The sequence below is a fragment of the Chinchilla lanigera genome, unplaced genomic scaffold (assembly GCF_000276665.1).
Source record: "Chinchilla lanigera isolate Chin_1 unplaced genomic scaffold, ChiLan1.0 scaffold00001, whole genome shotgun sequence".
Classification (NCBI taxonomy): domain Eukaryota; kingdom Metazoa; phylum Chordata; class Mammalia; order Rodentia; family Chinchillidae; genus Chinchilla; species Chinchilla lanigera.
In genome coordinates, this window is record NW_004955402.1 from 1,248,387 (window position 1) to 1,253,697 (window position 5,311).

General features: G+C 57.2%; 1 protein-coding gene across 3 annotated transcripts in view; it reads right to left on the reverse strand.

The window, feature by feature from the left end:
- The window catches only part of Gnal (guanine nucleotide binding protein (G protein), alpha activating activity polypeptide, olfactory type), a 66,787-nt gene extending 65,872 nt beyond the window's left edge, over positions 1-915 (reverse strand). Inside the window, exon 1 of one of the 3 annotated variants that reach the window (XM_005372578.2) lies at positions 840-915. The gene's annotated coding sequence lies outside the window, so the exon portion shown is untranslated. Of the gene's footprint in view, positions 1-5; positions 242-839 lie in introns of those variants that run through there. The other 2 variants (XM_005372576.2, XM_005372577.2) reach the window with 2 other exon arrangements.
- Between the last annotated feature and the right edge of the window lie 4,396 nt (positions 916-5,311).

Sequence of the window (5,311 nt, forward strand, 5' to 3'; positions counted from 1 at the left end):
AGGACCTGGGGCGGCGCGCAAGCCCGGGTCCCGATCCGCAAGGGGGTCACGGAGCGCGGCCACCTGCCCGGCCGGGGGCCCCTGGCCACGGCTCGCTGTCCCCTCCTGGGCCCGCGCCGGCTCTGGGGAGGGCAGGGGAGCTTACTAGCAGCGCGAGGGTCGGGGCCGCCCGCGCCTCTCCGACGCTCAGAGCCTGAGCTGCTCTGGGCGCTGCGCTCCGGGGAGGCCCGCGGATCATGCATATTCAATGACGGGCGGGTCCCGACAATTATGAATATTCTATGAGGGGGCAGGTCCCGAGGACCAAAGTTCGCGCTTATTCTAGGAGAGGGCGGGTCCGGAGGCCTCGCAGGTTATGTACATTCCATGCAGGGCGGGTCCCGACAAGTATGCATATTCTGAGGGGGCGTGTCTTGAGCCCGGTGGATCATGCATATTCTATGAGAGGGCGGATCCGGGAGCGCCATGGATAATGCATATTCTATGAAGGGAGGGTCTCGAGGACTAAAAGTTATGCATATTCCATTAGGGGAGGGTCCCGAGGCCCGCGGATAATGCATATTCTATAAGGGGCGGGCCCCGAGGTGCCTGCCTGCTTTGCCCCTTGCCTAGCCACCTCTGCGCCTCCTCACCCAGCCCACGGAGCCCGCGGCCTGAGGACAGAGCTGCTGCGTCCCCAGGGAACGCTGTGGGCCGGATGGGGCCTGGTGTCTGTCCCTTAGCTTCCTGAAGACCGAGGAGGGAGCCCGAGCCTCCCTCCCGGGAAGTTAGATGAAGAGGGGACGAGGAGGAAGGCGGCAGGGCACCCAGGCGTTAGCACCCCGGGCGTAAGGACGCACCGACTAGGAAGGCGCTTCTGGTTAGTAATCGGAGCTGGCACCAGGCCTAACCTTGTCCACGGAGTGATTTATTCATACTTGCAGTGAACCTAAGGGCAGGAACTCGTCCTTAAGGGCCAAGAGAGCCGAGTGAGGGGGTCCAGGGAGGCCTCAGCACGCTGCTCCAAATGGCAAACACACCACTCGGGGACAGAAAAGCGCTCTCCTTCCTCGGCGACGAAACACTTCCCGGAAAGTGCAAAGCCAGCCCTAGTCCAGGATCAGGTAGGACTCGAGGTATCTCTACAGAAGTCTTTTCGGCAGTGCTGAGGAGCGAACCTAGGGCCTCCTGCACGCTGGGCAAGGGCTCCACCACTGAGCGCATCCTTAGCCCCCAGGCGGCTGCTTTTTAAACTAGAATCTGGCCTTTTGCTATTGTAGTCTGGGAAGCTGACCCTCTTTTGGGGGTTCTAGAATCCTAGATGGCTGACTTGGGGCCGCAGAGGAAGCTGCTGGGAACTCGGAGAGCCGGGCTGCCTCTGCGCTGCGAGCATCTGTTGCCAGGCAACCGCGGCACAACACCACCGCTCTCCCGCAACGCGCATCCGGCGGCTGGCACCCGGGCTCGCCTTGAGCAGCGCCGGCCAGCAGAGGGCGCAGGCCGACAGGACCGGAACGTCCCGGCCCCAAAGCTGCCGGCGAGGGCCATGTTCCAGGAGAACATAAAAGGCACAAAATGTGGGGTAAACAAGACAGATAAAGATAAAACAAAGTGGTGTGTTTCCTACTTTCGTTGCACAGAAGGCGTATTGGAAGTCTTCGTGCATTTGAAAGCTTACTTATTTAAATCTCTTATATTTAGTTTTTGTATTTTGAATAACGGCTTAGAATTTTGATTTTGGTCTGATTGAAGACCGCAAACGTTGAAGGAGATGGAACCTGATCTCCAGTTCGCTGAGACTCAGTCCCAGGAGAGCAGGCAGAGGGAAAGGAGGCCCCGAAAGGAAGCACCCTAAGGAAAGTGACAGCTGGATGAGAGAGCCTCAGGGTCTCTGAGTGAGCTTGAAAAACCGGCAGGGTGAGGCAGCGCGGGAGTGCCCCCGACCTCCCTTGGCCCAGACGCCCAGGGCTGAAGCAGCTGTACGAGCATCTCTCTGTCACAGGTGGTTTAGTCCCTCTGGGGCGATGTGAGGTAGGAAGCCACCAGATGCTTTAAACATGCAAAACCAATGCAAGAAAGTATCCCAGAAAGTGTGACAGAGGGAGGCTGTGAACAGAATGAAGCTACTGATGCTTCACAGTTCAGAAAAATCCTTTCAAGGGCTATAGGAGGCTGAGGCAGGAGGATTGAGAACTTGAGCCCAGCCTGGGCAACTTAGCAAGACCCTGTCTCAAAATAAAAACTACTAAGTAAACGGCTGAACATGTGGCCCAGTGTAAAAGCTCTAGGCTCGAAAAAAAGAATCGTGGGTGCTGCCAGCCTGCTGAGCTGCGGCCCGGGTGCACGTCCCGCCAAGGCCCAGGGGTTGGCCTCGAGGCCCCGCCTGTAGTGCTGTGGGAGGGGGGCCTTCGAGAGCTGTGTCTGGCTGTGTCCCAGAAGGGGACATTGAGGCCGGCCTTCTCCTCCTCCACCCTTGCATCCGGGCCACAAGGTGCCAGCTCTGCTGTGTGCTGACATCACGATGCTTCCCAGCCATGGGATCAAAGCCACGGGGAGCCAGGCACGGCCGAGACCCCGAGCTGGGACCTCCTCTCTCGTGAGCTGATGGGCTTAGTGTCTGCCACCGTGACAGGAGGCCGCGGCGCAGGCTGTGAGGCAGAGGCGCTGGCAAAGGTGCAGCTGGAAAGTGAGGCACTGGAGAGAAACTGAGTTTCACGGCCCAGAACTCCGATACGGCGCTGGAAAGGGGCCGTGGGCAGCCCCGCCCAGCCGCCCCGCCCCTCACCCGGGACAGCCATGCAGGGGTCTGGGGTCAGCAGCTGCCCGGACCAGGTTGCCATGCTGATCCCTTTGCATAGCGATGTGAAGTTTCCAAACCAGCTTGAAAGTCAGTTCCATCTTTGCCCTTAGAGATGGTTCTAGATTCCATGAGTTTCCTAGTTCTCAAATGAGAATATTCACTAATGTATTTTCTTATAAAGCGAACCGGACCCCAGGGAGCCCGGCACCTGACTCCGTCCATGCTGGACTTCAGCCTCCCCTGCAGACAGCGTTCTTCTGTTCACAGCGAGTCACCGGACAGTGAGCCGCTGGGCAAGCTGGGCCTCCGCACCCACATTCACAAGTTCGTCCTCTGCAGCTGCTGCCGTCCACAGAGATGGCTCACAGCAAGGGTAAGAGAGCCACGAGAGCGATTTCTTCTGTTCCTCATCAGCTGGGGCAGTGAGACCAGTCACAGGCTGAGCATCCCTATCCAGAAACCCCAAGCTGGAGATGCGTCACCATCTGCCGCTTTCTGAGTGCTGAGCTGATGCCATGAGTGGAAAGTCCCAAGCCTCAGCTCAGGGGACCGATCACAGTCAAGACACAGGACATGGAGAGTGCGTACAGTGACCTCGGGAGACAGCGTGGGATGTGAGGAGGAGGCGCCCGGGTTGCTGAGATGCCCTCAGGGTGGGACAGACCTGCCCGCGAACACAGCACGGAGGAGGCACAGCCCAGGGTGGACAGTGCGGAAGGAATACGGAAACGAGGAAACAGACTGCACCTTCTGTGAGGTGCCCGACCCCAGCACTGGGCCCAGGGAAGAGGTCAGCAGGGGGCCACCACGCGGTGCTCGGCCCAGCCGCCGCTCACCTCAGTGCCCGCTGAGGCCAGCTGTTCTGGGGGGACCAAGGACCGGGCGGCGGACCCCTAGTACCGACTGTCGCCCCAGTTACTGGGGCTGTGCCTTGTCCCTTCTGATCCTGGACTGTGCGGAAATCAATGGGGAGGGGCACAGTGAGCTTCGGGGCCCAGGCGGGTCGTGGGCTTGGAGCTCAAGGCTGAGACCCGGGGGAGAGGGACAGACGCCTGCCACCGTCCCTGAGAGGCTACTGGACATGCAGCAGCAGAAACAAACCGCGCCGGGGCTTTCATCCTGACCAACAGAGCAGGACCACTGTCCTCTTCCTAATTAAAAAAAAAATGTTTTCCTCATTGTCTTCCTTTTTGGTGTTTTGCGTGTATATCGGCATTTTGCCCTATGAAATACGGCTTGGGCTTTTCTGCATATCCCCATGGTGCAGCCACCGCGGTAGTTTTCTGCATTAGCTCCACAACACTTTGTGGTCGGTCACTGACCCCACAGCGGAGCTTGGTCCCTGGGGAGCCTGACTTTGGCCCTTTGTTCAGAACCTCTCCTCACCGCCCATCCAGAGTCCCCTCCTCTCTGCACTTTCTTCCCTTCGACAGCTGCTGCTAGCTCTCTGCTCTCTCTACTCTTTCTTTTTTCTCTGCATCTTTTCCTTCCTTCTCTCTGTTGGTATCAATCTGAGTATTATTCACGCTTACTTTTTCAGGTCTACTGTATTTCTAGCCCCACCTCCTCCTAGGCGGGCAGAACAGTGCAGATCTTTTGAACAAGTTCTCAGGTACCTGATTCTATGAGGTTCGCTCCTCAAGTACTGATGTCACTGGAAGTTACCTTCTCCTCTCAGAGCCTTGCTGGGGGCTGATCCCTGCATCCGGGACAAAGCCAGTGGAAACTTCCAGGTGGAGACACAGCCACGGGAGGGCACAGCACGCAGAGGCCACTTACAGCCTCTGTGACATGGGAGAGCCATCCTCCCGACTGACTGCAAACCTTGACAACAAGAACATTAAACAGGTCAACGAGGTGCCTCCAAAAACACATCCTTCCACAGCAAGCCGATCCTGCACAGCGTAAAGTGCATGAAAATCTGAAGAAGTAACAAACTGACAAATGGAGTGACCAGTGAGCTCAGCGAAGATACACGCAAGCAGCTGAATGAGTGAAGGACGGCAGTGCAGGGTAGGAAAAGACCACGTCAGTAAAGAGTAGAGGCTCTAAACAAGAACTGAGCTGGAGCTCTGGAGAGGGACTCCTCAAGAAGTCAAATAAAAAACAAATCAAGACTCCTGGAAGTCACCGAGGTCGCCAGAAAAAAGCAGATGAGGACTTCGAGGCGAGGTGGAGGCACGGGGACGTTCTGACAGTTAAGAAGGAGGAGAAGAAGGAGATTTGGGAGATCTTGGATGAAGCGAAAAGAAAAAAGTCTGAGGCTCACTGGCCTAGAAGAGGGTGTGAAATGCAGACTAAGGCCAAGAAACCCAGTCACTGAAGTCACTGTGGAAAACTTCCCAAGCTGGGGAGTGAGAAGCTTGCCCGAGTGAAGGAAGCATTTGGAACCCAGGAGGCACAACAGCAAAGAACCTCTCTGGGCCACATCTGAGCAAAAATGCAGACAACCAGAGCTGAGAAGGGACACTGAGAGAGGTCAGAAGTGCATATCGCTTCTGCGTTCAAACCCCTCCGAGTAACAGCAGGTCT